The sequence below is a fragment of the Eucyclogobius newberryi genome, unplaced genomic scaffold (assembly GCF_026437365.1).
Source record: "Eucyclogobius newberryi isolate DKJ021-1_F unplaced genomic scaffold, fEucNew1.0.hap1 SCAF_14, whole genome shotgun sequence".
NCBI classification, from domain to species: domain Eukaryota; kingdom Metazoa; phylum Chordata; class Actinopteri; order Gobiiformes; family Gobiidae; genus Eucyclogobius; species Eucyclogobius newberryi.
In genome coordinates, this window is record NW_027315768.1 from 17287090 (window position 1) to 17304057 (window position 16968).

The following is a 16968-nucleotide window of genomic DNA, read 5'->3' on the forward strand; positions in this document are numbered from 1 at the left end:
TGGCCTCTAATGCGCGCACGTGGCCACTCCGCGGGCTGTCGGTGCTATGCTAATGCGCTTCCCAAATTAGAGACGTCGAACGGCAATTAATTAATTTTCCGAGCAGGTTCAGATGAGAAGTTTTTGCAAGGACGCTTAATCACGATCTTTCCGGAGCCAGCCAGGAGCACTTGCTGACGGTGTGGACCTGTGAAGCGGAGCATGGGCAGAATTGAAAGTGCGTTGGCATTAGAGACCGCTGTGAAGTGTCTCCTGCCTGCTTAATACACTGTACACATACTTGATCCGATGTCAAGGAGGGCCCTCATCTGTAATTGGAGCTAGATGGACCATAATACGTTTCTAATAACCGGATAAAGTGCTCATTGTTGCTCGTGAAAACCTCTTATTCAACTCAAGTGGCGGGACTAAAGGACTAAAGCCACATGATTACATCGTAAACATTTACATTCGATTGCACGAGTCAGCACTGTATTAAATCTGTGTTTCTGCTGAAGTGTCTCGCCGTTATTAGTTGAGTCATGTCTTGATTTGGTATTAAATTGTAGCTTCCATGTGCATTTCCAGACGCAACTCAATTTGTCAAAGCTTGGGACTGCACAAAACCATGAAAGGACTAAATAGCAGGTATTCCAATCTGACTAGTTCCTCACTCTTACAAACTCTTTCGTAGTGATGGGCGATACCAGAGATTTATTAAAGTACTAAAATGTCAATCCAGTATCAATACCAATGAATTTTGTATTAATGCATTGACACTTCCTAACTTTAGATCATTTTATCTTGGCTATCATTATTTTCTCTCCACATCAGCTTGAACTAATACAAACATTGAAATGTGTGCAGAAAACATGAAGTGTAATCAAAGTATTTAAACATAATAATAACAATATGTCGATTATCAATATTTTTTAGTATTGATACTTTTTGATAACCCATCACGGCTGTTATTCTGATGATTCTGCTCTAATTCATCATGTTTATCAAAAGTACTCTGGACTGAACATTTTGTAACTATTTATTTGGGTCAACATAGCAATAATTTCAGAAAACGCATGTCAAATGTTAAATAAAATGATAAACAAAGGATGTATTGGTTTATTTGCTGCCCCCTGTGGCTGGAGGTATGTACTGCAGGTCTATAGTTTCACCGATTTAACCAAGGTCGATTTTGAGTGTCTGCTTTTGTCATCTTGAAAATTCAATACTTTATATTTGGTAACTCAATCACACATAGTGGTTTATAGAGCCGTGTCACCTCAAAGCTACACCGATCCGTGTCCTATTTTTCAGTCAGCTTTACTGCCGGCCGCCTTTCTTTCTTGCCTTTGGAGAATCAAACTTCCCCACGGCTTCTTCACGTCTGCTGTGTCTGTTTAAAGACTGTTCTGGAGACATTTTTAGTGACAAATGTTTGAGGAGTGCAGATGTTGGAGCTGTTAAATGGCAGTTGTATCTTGTCAAAAACATTGTTAAAGTAATCTCCACCTGGTTTTACTTTGGGATTGGATGATCGGAGTTTAAACATCTGTGTGATTTGCTTTGCTGTGATATGAACTAAACAACCCTGAATGCACCATCTGCACCGAGAACAAAGGCAAATCACAAGACAATTCTCATTTTCGGAAAGACGGTGATTTTCTGTGGAGACGACCTTAATTTGAAATAAAGTTTGAGAGAAGGATTTAAGGCTCTCTCAACTTTGACTTGGGAACGATACTAGATGTAGACAGAGCTGTTCGGAAAAGTGAGCACCCTGAGAAAGACCAGAAGTGACAGAAAAGCAGAAATAAGTTTGTTTGTGGTGAAAAAAAAACAGTAGAAAGATGTGTCACATTAACCTATGTTTTCCCACAATACATTTTATAACGCTAAATAAAAAGGTAAATTCTTTAGTTAATCCATCTATAAATGTGAAATGTTTAATTAAAGCAAACTTTTATGTGTCATTTCAGTCACATCTGGAGCAGATTTAGTTTTCTGTGAGACTTGAATGGATTATTGTTAAAAACCTAAACAGTAAGCAGACGGTGTTTGGAGCAGCAGAACAAACACAACTCAGTGTTTTCAGAGGCAGACGATGGATCGGGTCTGAAACAAACAAGCACTTTCTTTCAATAAATTATTTCAGGGGAAATTTATAAAAATTCTTTGATGTAAAATGCTAATGAGAACCAAAATAAAAAATGTATCTTTGCTTTTATTTTTGATGGCAATAGAAACAAATTGGGAAGGACCAAAGGCATTTTATTTTCTTGGAATAGTTTTGTCCTTTCCACATTCTTCTGGGAAATGCTCATGAGAAGCCATTTGAAGAAGCGTGCAGCCTCCACGAGCGCTTGGCAGACAACTTGTTTTCTATAACGTTTGAGTTGATGACACGGTGTTACTCTGGAGACACGATTGGACTGGCTCTGGCCCCACAGACCAGTTGTGTTGTGGAACAGTTGGATTTGTCTCCTTGCTCAGGACCTGGCTCGTAAGACATCACCCAAACTCTTATTATTCTTAATAAATAAAATGTAATTCTACATGAATTATACTTTCCTATCATTAGACCGATCGCAGCGCTGTGTGAAATGTGGCTATTGGTTGGGTTTGGATTATCTATGCACTAGAAATACATTATACTATAGGATCTTTGGTCTTGATGCAGGAGCGGCGATAAACTGGAAACAGCTGATACTTAAGTCGTTCGGCTCAACATTTAAGTTGCCATCAGTGAAATACAGCGGTTTATCACAGGAACCAGAAAACATTATTTTCTGTTTACATCTGCTTTTTGCCGTTTTGTTTTTACCCGCTGATGCACGGTGGCAGAGCAGTTAGCGCTCTTGCATCCCGTAAAAGGAGATCATGGGTTTGATTCCTGGGCCAGACCCACATCACATGATCTCTCTGGGTGGAGTCTGCTTGTCCTCCCCGTGTTACCGTGGTTTCACTGAAACGTGGCTTTAGTCACCTGTGGCATGTGATTAAGGTGATTAAGGTGATTAAGGTGATCAGTGAGCAGCACTAACACATCCTTCATCTTGTGTATTGTCACACAGCCGTGTTAGCGCCCTGTTTTGCTCAAAACATGGCACTTCTCAGCCCTATAGGCTTTTCTTGGGTCCTTTCTGTGGCACCTCCCTGTGTCATCCTCTCCTCCTCCTTGTTTGGAGAGCGTGCTGAGAGCAGCACGCTCTGTGGGTTTAGGGCTTTTCCGCAGTAATCCCTCGCATTGTACAGCTTGGCATGGGCTTTATGCTATTGCTAAAGTCCTTAACAGCAATAATTCCCAGTTGTGCACAATAGTAATTAATTTCAAAGGCACTTATACTTTAAAATATTTATTTTCCGACATTATGTTTTGAGTTCTTGATACCAAAAGATTTAAATCCAAAAATCACTTACATGTATCACTTGAATGTCATGTAGGCTTCTTTACATATGTTATGACAGCACACAAAGCTGTTGCCTGTGCCCCGTGTGACACAGTTGACACACATAAACAGATATTATAAAACATTCCTCAAACAGACAAGCTATTTACCAGTCCACTGTGACAAATGGATCAGGAAATCCATCACAGCGGTTTCCCCCCTCTGAGCTACTATTAGATCACTATGTCTAATTACTCACTTGCAAATTAGCATAATACTCCCCGCAAAATGTTCTGCAAAAGTTTTCAAGCTGCCGGCATTTATCTGTCAGCATCTTGAGTTAGGAGAGTTGACGCTTTGACCCTATATTTGTCTGGGAATTCAGCACAACACAAGGAATCCCTTCTGGCAATGTCACGTAGGGCCAAGTCTTTTCGTGACACACATCGCCAACTTCTGTTAAAGACATACCATTTGCCAGAAATAATCTAATACTTCCCCCAGCTATTGGATACACAACGCATTGCTTTTGGCACATACTCAAGAAATTAGTCTTTAAATGTAATCCAAAAGGGACTTAGTGACGGTAAGACAAGAAAGTTGGAAGAAAAGTCTCTCTCACTTGAAACGTGGCATTTCCAAAGACTCCATACTTTCAAATCGTTGCTTAATCACTTATTTTTTTTAGTTTTTAATATATATATATATATAAATAAATAAATATAGTGCCAATTTATCTTAGAAGAAGATACAAGAGAATCAAGGAGCAATTTCCACAATAGAGAGGCCACAGTTTAGAACATTGATGAATTAGTGGGTGGATTGCATTCAAAGTATCTAAAACCTTCTCTCCTGCATAATAGTCTGATTCAATAAAACTGTGCCTTGCTCTGAAACACATTTTTCATGCAAATTATTTTAATCGCTAAATCCATTACCAGCAAAGCCTGACGTCAAAGGAAAAGCATAATTTATGTTTTGTTACAGTGCAAGGAACAATGCAATGAAGAATATGGAAAAGATTGGATTGAAAGCTCTTTTTCTCCGTGTTTACTTCTTCTTCTATGATATGTGTTTGATCCAGCTAAACTGACTTATGGTCTTTTAGGAGTGTATTTATATATGTCTTGGTTTCCAATACTACTTAGTAACCAGCTTAAAGGAACAGTATGTAAGATTTTTATTTTAAATCTCATAAACTTGTCTCTTGGATCTTTTTCCCCAGATTTGAGCAAGACATGTTCAAATCAGATACAGCGTTCACGGTTAACGTTGATTATTCTTATTACAAAAACAACTTGATGGACAAGTTGTTGATAATAATGTAATAATAATATAATTTGATGTTGAATCAAATGGTGAATGGAACCTTATCTCCTTATTTCACTTTCATTTAGTTACATTTACAAACACAAGAACATTGATGGCATGTAGCACTGAAATAAGCGATTATGTCACGTTTCACAGAAGCTGCTCGTCACTATGACTGACCTTCACTGTGCTGCTGTTCCTTTGATCTATTTGCTGATCGTGCCATGAAACTGACTCTTGTAAGTGAACTCTCTGAGCTCCTGCTCTGTGAGTCTCTTTGCTCTGCGCTCCCTGCGCAGTGCGCTCCGGAGCAGGAGGAACTGAGCTGCCACACTTTGGGCAGTGTGCAGGGCGGAGGAGGAAGTAGAGACACAGCTTGACCGCCACCAAACAGGAGATTTTTAGCTCTTTGGGAGTTTCTGATCATTTAAATACAAAGCGTTAATTACATTAAATACAGCCGGAACAATTGAGCGCAAGTCTAATTATCAATCAATAACAGCGACATGCAGACGTTTCAGAGTGTTTCAGTCACATTTTACTGTCTGTATGTCATGGAATTAGACATACACCGATGCTATTCCTTAACACATTGAGAACACAATTCAACCTAGAATATGAAACGACACAGAAACATCAGACATTTGTGTGGCATGCATGGGAGAAAACGCGGGGACTGTGTCAGCCAGGCCGTTGTAAGGAGCCTGGCTGACCCTCCTGCGTCTCACCCCCGCGTCTCACACCATTTTTTCCCATGCTGGTTGGTTTTATTAGATATTCTGGAATAGGCGGGTCACATTTCTCATTGGTCAGCCTCACATCAAGGCACTTGGTATTTTTCCGTAGAGATAAAGCCTGCAAGGGGGGGTGCAACTCCCCCCCCCCCCCCCCCCCCCCTCTGGGGCAACATCCTTTGGCCCATCTTTACGACCCCTTCACAAACAAATGCTGTCACACACCCGTTCTTCTCTTAGACTAATGATGCAGATAAAATATCACTATTATGCAGATAAAATACATCACAGAAATATAATCATATATTCACATTTTATCACACTGTAATATGACTATGTGATTAGAATGAAATAGGAAAAGGAGAACAGAGCGGCAGGAGAAGAGCAGGAGGAGAAGACTTCAGATAAGATAAGATAATCCTTTATTGTCCACACATGGGGAAATTTCATTGATACAACGCAGTAGATACAGAGGAAAAGGACAGATCACAGAATATAGGAAGTTTAAAAAAACACTCAATAGAAGAACTCTTATAAACAAAAACTCTTATAGACAAAACCTCCCATTTCCCAACAAGGGATGGAGGGGAAAAATTAGGATGTCCGCCGGGATAACGTGACGATCTCCGGGTAAGACGATGGTTTTCCGCAGTTTCATGAGTTCCTCCTTTGTATAAACGCACCGGCGCCGATCCATACGGCGGCTGTGGCCGAGGAGCGCGGTGGGGCCGGGGGGCCTAGCTCAGAGCTAGCGCACATCACGACGACACAACGAAAAACACTCAATAATCCAGCCGAACAAAGTCGAAACAAGTTGAATTAAGCGATTCCAGCGCGTGTCCCGATCGTACAACTAAAGTAGAAAAAATATTTACAAAATACAAAAGATAAAGCACATAAGTGTGAAAAAAGTGTGAAAAAAGAGCGGAGCGTTGCACCGGGCTGCCAGCTGGACCGGCGCCTTTGAATTGATTGATGACTTCAGATTGTCATCAATGAAATGAATTTATATTATTCTCCAAAGTTATGAGAAAAAGGACATTTAACTTTCAACTGTATTTGGCTCAAGCATCAGCCGTTTTATCATGAAAAGTCTGATTTTAAAGGTGCACAATGGAATTTTTCTGATGGAGATGCTTTTCTACTTAGAACTGACCCCGAATGTTCCATATGGCCTTGTTACAGGTCAGATCTGTGGAGAGGTGACCCTGATCACAGTAACAATGCAGATTTCTGAGAGTTACTCTAAACCTGTAATTGAATAAATGCAAGAAAAAAGTAAAAAAAATAAAGAACTACTTTACATGTTTTATTCCGCTTTAAATATATTAGGTTTAGTCTTTAGACTATGGTAAGATTAAAATCCATGATTTTACTCACACTTCATCCAGCTAAAGGAAATCTGTAAAAATGCCCCATAAAGCAGTAAACAGAACCTGTTTTTAGGTTGTTTTTTTTTCTAAATAATCCCTGAGGCCCCCCCAGACCCCCTGCTGCTTGGGCACCTCCAGTTTTGAAATAGTTGTGATGCCCATGAAGCAATCATTGAGACCAAAACAATTGTGCATTGGACACTAGGCTTTATACAGCTGGTTCAAACTTAAAATGACACACAACCTAATCCACAGCACCTATTTGCATATAATTATTTTGTGTTAAACTAAAGTAATTCATCAAGATTTTGTTGATCTACTTATATAATTACTTTACTTTAATATCACTTGCAGTTTTCTTACAGTCATGTAAAATGAGTGAAAATTGAAAATGACAGAATGTCTGAACATATTTAAGGCAGAGGACATATTCATTTAGCTGCCACTTCGAAAGCTCTACTGCCAATTTCCCGTAATAAAGAGGATATTTAAAACGTTTTATAGTGAATTTACAAAGACCTACAACACAAACAGTACACAGAAAAGCATGCTATATTAAACCACAGAGTAATTAAGAAATACCTCAACAAGGCATTTCTCAAAGTGCTTCACACAGGAACACGAAACAAAGCATTAAAATCGCAGTAAAAATGACATGACAGAAGTCATAAAACAGTCAATGACATAAAAAATAAGAGTAAAAAGAAAATTATTTCAGTCATATGAATCCTGCGAGGCCTGTCTCACATGTTCAGGACGACAGTTCCAGATTTAGCTGCATAAAACTGGAACGCAGATTCCCCATATTTAGTCCTGACTCTGGCACCAGCAGGAGGCTGGTCCATGTTTAGTCCTGACTCTGGCACCAGCAGGAGGCTGGTCCATGTTTAGTCCTGACTCTGGGACCAGCAGGAGGCCGGTCCATGTTTAGTCCTGACTCTGGCACCAGCAGGAGGTCGGTCCATGTTTAGTCCTGACTCTGGCACCAGCAGGAGGCCGGTCCATGTTTAGTCCTGACTCTGGCACCAGCAGGAGGCCGCTCCATGTTTAGTCCTGACTCTGGCACCAGCAGGAGGCCGGTCCATGTTTAGTCCTGACTCTGGCACCAGCAGGAGGCCGGTCCATGTTTAGTTCTGACTCTGGCACCAGCAGGAGGCCGCTCCATGTTTAGTCCTGACTCTGGCACCAGCAGGAGGCCGGTCCATGTTTAGTCCTGACTCTGGCACCAGCAGGAGGTCGGTCCATGTTTAGTCCTGACTCTGGCACCAGCAGGAGGCCGGTCCATGTTTAGTCCTGACTCTGGCACCAGCAGGAGGACGGTCCATGTTAGTCCTGACTCTGGCACCAGCAGGAGGCCGGCCCCTGAGGTCCTCAGAGTCCGAGATGGTTCATATGGCACTAACATGTCTGAGATGTACTTTGGTGCTAGGCCATGGAGAGACTTGTACACAAGCAGAGCTGCTTTAAAGTCTATTCTCTGAGCCACAGGAGCCAGTGCAGAGACCTGAGAACAGGACTAATGTGATGGTACTTCCTGGTTCTAGTCAGGACCCGAGCAGCAGCGTTCTGGATGTACTGCAGCTGTCAGATATTTCCGTCAGCGTTCACAAGAGTTTGTTTCCCATCTTGTCCCGGACATGTCGCTGCTCGCTAGATATGTTGTTAAAACTGTAAAAAATGTCTTAAAATCCTTGGGTTACTTAAAAAAGTCATAATTTGAATGTGAAATGTAAAGACAAAAACTGTTTAAAAAGCTAAATAAATAGGTAAAGCAGCTATAGCAAGCTGGAACAAGCAGAAAAATGTCTGCACTCTTGAAAGAAACAAAAATTAAAGACATTTTATTTGTTTATACAATTCAATAGAAATTGTAGTCAAGTCAATTGTGTTGGCTGAAGTGAATCTCAAGGACTGTGAATAAGTTGTAGAACTAGCAAGTTATGGTCAATATGCCAAATTCAGATTCCAGATATAGTGTTTATTTTGTATACAAATGAACTAACCCGTGACTATTTCTTGTGTTGTGCATTTCATACTTTACTATATGTTCCCAGTAGCTTCACCTTGTCAAAGACCCTTCCCTCCACATCCGCTGCTTCTTTCTTTCTTTCATATCTCTCCGATTTTTGTTTGGGAGTAGTTTGGTGTTTGAAATCGAATGTTCTTGATGAGGGAAGCTGGGAATTGGACGGGCTGTCAGATCAGGCGTTATTATCTGTCTTGTAGGTCTGAGGCAAATTAGACTTGGGGTCCCATAGGTGCCCGGACCTCGATGCACACAGCCGCTGTCGACTTTTCCGAGCGTGCAACTTCCTTGATGGAAATTTCACTTTAATCAGAAGATTCACAACCCCCTTTGGACCTGCTCAATGCTTTTTGATTTGTTTGTGTCCTGTAGACAAGACAGCAGCAACAATTTGACCTGTATCAGATGTTGTTTGGGCTCTTGTCATATTTGAGAATGCATCACATGAACATGAAGGGAATTTCTTTTGGGAAGTATTATATGTATTATTATTTCATGACAGTCTCAGTGATGTAGCGTGAACCAAGAACATGATGGAAACCTGAAGCTGTGATAGAGGTCGAGGCTCAATTTAAACAAAATAAAAATATATAATATATATAATATAATTGAATGTATAAAAATGGAGACTTTCCAGGGTTTTTTGTTGTTGCTGATTTGATGTTAAATGTGGTCCACAATGTTAAGGTGATTTAAATCTTCATTACAATGTTTTCCACTTACACTTTTCTTAAAATGTTTTCCATTTTGTAAAACCTTTGGCTATTTTTTGAATGCATTCAGATTGTACATGTAAAATAGCAATTAGCTACATAATAGCTAGTTACTATAGAAGAATATGCTACATTTATAAGAGACCAGAGCAGCTTGGTGATGTGACCTTGCACACTGTCTGCACTGTAACTTTCGAGGAAGGAAAAACTACACAGCACTTTATACCAGTTTGTTTTTTCATAAAAAAAAAGTCCTGGGCCAGACTAACATCACTTGATCTCTCTGGGTGGAGTCTACATGTCCTTCCTGCGTTACCGTGGGTTCTCCCCAGGTTCTGCGGCTTCCTCCACCCGGCCAAAGACATGAACGTGTTTGGTGAGAATGGCAACTCTAAAAACTGGCTCTAGTGAATGAATGTGAGAGTGAACGGTGTGTCTGTCTCTGTGTTTACCCTGCATGAACTGGCCCCTGCCCAGAGTGTACCCCGCCTAAGGCCCAAAGTCACTGGGAACAAGTGAAGATGAATGAATGAACGTAAAACTATATTTCACCTTAATTTGACCCCATTTGACGCCTGAGCCAACTTCCCTTGATACTTTTCCAATCAGTGATTTTATTCTGTAATTGCTCTAATCGGGTTTGTATTATAATGATTAAAAACAATGTGCTAAGTATCTTGCTCTGTGGTTGTGACCTTCTGAAGTAAACTAAATGAACAGTCTTTAACATAGAATAGAATATGCCACTTCACCAGGAGCTCTGTGAAGAGCTGAGCATGCCAGTCTCCCTTCAGGCTACACTGGATGTCAATTAACATATAAAATGTTAATTCTTGAGGAAATTCTGCCAGATTTAATTATGTAAAGTATGTAAATGATCTCTTGCTCGGCTCATGTATATTGGATAAATTGTAATGTGTTTTTTGAATCGTGATTAATTTGATCTTTTAATGCAGTCAATCTGATGGCAATGAAATCAGAACAAAGTTTAATTTTGTTTTTCAAGCCCCACCTTTAACTGGTACTCGAGTAACAGTACTTTTACTCTCCTCAGTGAGTAGCATCATTAGTGAAAAAGCATAAGGATATTAGTATGTTTAGCTTTGACTTTAAATTCTAAAATAAAATGTTTTACTATGTGGTCATATAATTTCTTTACTGCCAGTTTTAACTTGACCTTGCCAGAATGTATCAATAGCTAGATTAAGGATAATGGCAGAAAGTTAACATTTCTTTCTACCAATTACAAAAGGGTGGATTGTTTTGCTTACGACTTTGTGGCTGCAGAAATCCACCTAAATCACCACTTAATTATTTTTCGAAATGCTGCCTTTACCACAGTTACGCTAACGGACCTTTCCAAGCACATAAAATTGCACAAATAAAACACATTTTAACGACTGTTGGGTTCTGCCATTATACGATCAGGTGCATCTTGCCAAATCCCACAGGTAATCAGACATGCCGTGTATTTCAGCACATTCCAAGACCTCGCAATGGTCCAAATAATTATGGTTTTGGCATGAGATGTAGACAGAAAGTAAAAAAAACACATAACCCCTGTTTATTCCAGCCGTCGTGCTTTATGTTTCCCCAAATAACGCATAACCCTCACAACCCATCGGCCCAGTGCCTGCCTCTGTGCACTCCCTTCTGCGCAGCGATTGACCACAAAATTAAAATTGATTGCTTAAGGTTGTAACAATGAAAGAGTCTCTGCTGTGTCACTTGAACAACTGCTTCCTGTACAAGCCCATTGTCTTGTACTCAGACGGGCCCGAACAGAGCGCGCTCCTGATGCAGCAGATACCGCGCGTCTAATTGCGTCGCATCGATTCCGGTTGTTCTCGGTCATGACACCACCGTCATGATGAATGTCAGTCCCCTCACGCTCAATGGGGTGAAAAAACCCCAAAGGTGACCGGTAAAAGATTGACTCCAGGGATTGTTGAGTGTGCCATGTAGGGTTTAAAAAGGTGGTTCTTAAAGGTGTATTGTTTGCTGGTGGAGAATTTGCCACCTGCTTGTTTTCATCTAGAGATAATAGGATGAATCTTCTTTTTGGTATGTGTTTATTAAATTAAAATAATACTAGTTATATATTAAAATAAGTAAAGGACATTTTGTTTTGACAGATGAAGAATGGAAACATTATGCGCACATGTCAATGAAGAATTACAAAATCTTAAACCTGGCTCAAGCTAGATTTGTGGCACTCTGAATTCAGTTCTACACATGAATCAAAAGTTTGGCGCTGAAAACTGTCAGGAAAAGGTGGGAGGTTGAGTGAAATAATTCAGCGAAGCATCATTTAGTGCCCGCCTACTGTAATGTGCTTAACCAATCACAGCAATGACATATCCAAAATGTGCTTTGGATGCAACAACAATTGTCACTCATGGATCTAAATATCACTAATGCTCATAATGAATGGCTTTGAAAGAACGTGTAAAAATCACGGTATTAAATCACACCATGTCAAAGTGCTCAGTCTTCACAGGGAACTGTTGCTGGAGAAATTGTGGTTGCCAGGTGAGGTGGTCCATCAGAATCGTGTGTGGGACTGTCCCACTCTTTACAAACACTGGACTGCGATTAATAAAACCAAGATGTTTTCAGTGTGAGCATCCCGCTTCTGTCTGGAAAATCCAGAATGAAATCGCTCTGTCTTTTTTATACAGATCAATATGAGTTTGGTCACAGTCTTCATCTCAGCAGGGAGAAGGTCACAACAAGTGGACAACTCAAACTGAACCAACAATCAAGCACTGGACACAAATTATGACCATGTAAGTGTTTGGAAAAATGACCTTTGGACTCAATTTGAAAATGACTTATCTGACGGACTATTGCATTCGCTGGACAATTTACTAGAACTATTTTCTTCTTGTGCTCAGAATTAGACTGTTAAGCTCCCGGTGGTCACAAATCCAATAGCAGTCCAAATCAAGGCAAATTAGAATTTATCAACAAAAGTTCAAAATCCAAAAGCAGGCACAAAGGCTCAAAATGTCCAAAAGTCCAAAAAACATCCAACATTCCAAAAAGGCAGGTAAACAAGGCAGGAGCAGAGCAGAGCAGGGCAGGAGTACAAGCAGGACAGACCCAGAACAAAGGGGAGACAGAACTTAAATACACACAGAGAAGCAGGTGATTGGTGGGAAACAAACAAGTGGCAGGAGAAACTAATTAAGGTAATGAGAAGACTGACAGCAGGTGTGGTGGGAGGTGACTGGGAAATCCAGGAAGTAACAGACGGCAGGTGAGGGGCGGAGACACAGAAACAACCATGGGAGCACATGACAAACACAAGGGGCACATGGGAAATAGAGTCTCTGCAGAGCGGATACTAACATAGACTCAGAATCAGAAAAAGATGTATTGCCAATGAACAAAATTTACAACATAGGACCTTGCTTTGGTGATTCGGTGCAACATAAAACAATGAAACAATAATAAAGCAACCTATATAAAAATCAAAAAGGGTATGAATCAAAGAAAAAACATAACATCTGCTGTTCTAACTGAGTCCAGATGACTACAACTGAAGCTTTTTCTACTATGGAACACGCCTGGACGAATGAGGGATTACACCGACATATCTGCTGTAGGATAAACATAAAAATAGGCTCATATGTACACAAAACTTAAATTTAGGAGTTGGAGTAGGAGGTTCAGATGGTTAAGAGCTCTTCACAGGTGCAAGAACGAGCTGACACACAATTTACACACAATATCAGACAAAACAAAGTGCACCGAAACACAAGGGCATCTGTCTGCATCTTAAATTATCTTCATATAAGGGACTTCTGCTGTTGTTTGTTTTTTCCTCTATCTTGGTCTGTGTTTTGTTTCTGTTTCAGGGGTTTGGGGTAACGACTGCCAGAATGTGGAGACGTAACATAATCACAATTAGCAAACTCCACTTTACAAAATGTGAATAGTTTCTCTTTTGTGTTTCTGCCCTAATAAATCTGGCTTGTACCCCACCTGAGATCCATAGTTGTCCGACTATAGTTCACAATCTCATTAGAGGCAGCATAAACAGAACATTAAAGACAGGCAATTCAATCTAGATAAACATTTAGAATTGCAACAAACTGTCATTGATTTCTTATTGTGTTCATTCTCCTGACATTTGTGCACCACTTGAGTAAAGACCCAATAATCCACATATGACATTTTGGACATTTATTAAATTGACATTCAGCAATTTGTCAGCCTCCATAACTGTTAATTTCCCTGACATTCACAACAAGCCGCTCATCAATCGCGCCCTGATTTTGACGTATGGGCTTCATGTTAGGGTGTGCGCCACTGATTCATTATGCTGCCCTAGTCGCCCCTGGAGGAGGCAAGGGCCGGAGCTCGAAGGAGTGTGCCGCATATTAAATGTGTCTCGCCGCACATCAGTGGAATGAAGAAGTCTTGAGAAGATCCAAACATAGATAGAAAAAATAACAAGCCACGCACTATATGCCTCTTCACTTTGCAGGGAAGACAAATCTTCCCGTATACGAGTCAGGGAGGTGAGAAAATGCAGGTTCATACTTCAAAATGAGGACAGCAAGTAGAAAATCCCAATTTGTTTCCTCTGTGTTGGATTTAATCAAGAGTATACCGGTAATAACTCTGCCGCAACCCAGTGACACCTTTTTAATTATCAGTACTTACTCGTGGTTAGAAGTTAAAACAAAACTTGTCTTTAAATGCCACTCCCTTAAAAAAAGGCCAGACTGGCGTAAGCAGCCAAGGCCGTCAGACAGACCATAAATCAGAGCAATGGTCAGTTCTAATGACAGGCCACTTCTCTGTATGTGGCCATGGGGCAGTTCAGCGCTCTGCTCCGGCTGCATGTGATGAGAGTGCTTTAGGATCGAGAAGGATTTCCTCCTGAGACAACATATGTCAACATTTAACTGTATAAGAAATAAGATGAAATAGTGTTGGTGTGTGATCAGTTTGTGTCTGTTTGATGTGGCTCAAACAATTATAAAATGCAAGTTTAATTGTATTGTGGGAGCGAATGTGTGGGTGAACAAACTTTTATATGATACTTTTGAGAAAAATGTATTTGAATACAACCAACCAATAATTAAAAACATTTCTATTCTATGTCTCATGTCGCACAGTTCTTACATTAGCTTCATTTAATGTACCTTTGTTCCCTTTGAGGTGGTGTTGTTGGTTCAATAATTTAAGACTACAAAATTGCTGGTGAATCAAGTGTGGTCTTTCTATTTCAAGGCTTTTAGCGCCTGTGCCACAAAAAAAGCAATTATTATCTATAAATACCACAACATTATATTACTCCAAAATGTTCCTTAAATTGCTGCATTTCCATCGGCACAAATACAATCTAGTACAATCTGCACATCCGTATTTCACAATGTTCTGATTCAACTTATTTCGTTTTTTTTTGATAGATGCACCTGATCTGTCAAACACAGCCCACACTCGCTCATGAGTGAAGTGTTGTGTGCTGTATTTACATAGCAGGGCTTAATATTATTCACAGTATAATGATTCACTTCCCGTACGGAGCCCAGAACATGCCCCACAGTTCTGTTTGTGTCTCACAGTCGGTGCTCGGAGCCTCTTCTGGTCAGGGCCCTGCAGATTGTGGGAGCTCTCTGGACACATTCACAGTCCTGGCTGCGGGCTGGACCCACAGAGACACTTCCATCACATTGACCTGGACATGTGCCTGTGAGCTGTCCATGCTGTGGACACACACTGCATGTAAGTGTCTTTTCATGTTGGAGAGAGATGGAGACAAACACAACACCTCACCACTGAACAAAAGGTCAATATCTCAGTGGATCTTTTATACCATTAAGTAAAAACTATGCTTATGTTTGATCTTAATAATAGAAAAATGACAAAACTGGTAAATTTTGAATCGTTGCCGTCAAGTTTTTAATCCAAATATTTATACCTCTTTGCAGTTTTCTCCCTTATTTCCATCCGTATGCTCATAAAGTTATTACACACAGACTTTCCAGCTGCACAATACGTCAAAAGTATCAAGACAGTTTATATTATACAGGACAATTATTTCCTCTTCAACGTGGTTTATAAACATTTTCATATGCGTCGCAGTGTTACAGGAAAGACAAGTGATCGTAAGTGTAAATGTTATTGAGTCCCCTCTCTTGTAGAATATAATACAAACTGCAGCGTGTAATCTCTTGTGTGAGCGCCGAGGCAGTGGAAAGGACGGGATAAGCCCAGGCAGATATTACCTTTCACAGCTATGACAAATGTTACATGGTGCTTTGTGCTGCCCACTCTCTCTGTCCTTGATATTCTCAGACACTTTTCTTCATTGTCCTTTATCCATGCTCTTTTTCATGTGTGAGAAAAAGTACAGCAAGAGTGTGTAGTTATGTGTAATGTACTTGTGAAAAAGACCTGAAAAACAGTCAAATAGGATCTGATCTAATTGATTTAACTCTACTGGCTTGCCAAAGTAAACTATATATATATGCTTTATAGCCTATAATTAAAACAGGATTACAGCTTCTTGTTTAAGGACTTTTGGCCTTTCAAAAGTTTTGATTGTTAATTGCTATGGCATTGACAGTCCTCATTTGCATCTCTCTGAAAGCCATTGATGTGTTTCCTTTACTTCATACTCATGTCAATGCAGTCAAATTATGAGTAACTATTCAATGCAAGTAATATATTACCATCCTTTTGGCAAGAGGTGAGTAGAACAGCCAAAAATTATACTGAAGGAAGGGTAACGTTATTTCAAAATAATAACACTTAAGTAAAAGTAAGAGTAATAGTCTGGACACACACTCTGAATTGAAACATTAAAGAATGCACAAAATCTGGTGTTTTTTGTATTATAGACACAAAAATTATAAAAACGGAATCATATCTGAAAAAGCGGTGCAAGAAACACAAATCTCCAAATCGTTTAATGTTGTCAAAAAGTACAATGTCTTCAAAAAGTAATTTGATGAGTAATGCAACTACACGTCTCTGCATGAAGTGAAATAATGGAGCTTGAGGTGTCGAACATCACAAGAACACGGTGTTACTTTTCACTTTGGTTGGTATTCACGCACATAACTTCGAACATATCTGTCTTATTTGGTGTAGACGAGGTACAAACGCCTCGTGGCACTCTGCATGTATGTAGAATGTACGCACCCTTCAACTTCAAACTCTTGCACTCTCCAGTTGCTTCTATTCTTAGTCCTTTTATTATCCTCCTACTTCTTATTTCTTCAGTGTCTTGCATTTCAGGTCGGCTATGGTGCGTGAACCTTATGCCGAGTGCAGGTGTCTCATCTTCCTCTGCCAGAGTGGTCTCAGGTGGACTTGTGCCTGCCTCAATCCAACCTTAACCTCACCCATTCCAGCGCTTTTGTTTCTATAATGAAGAACTGGCTACGAAAGTATCTACTTCTCATTTAGCGTAATTGTACTGAT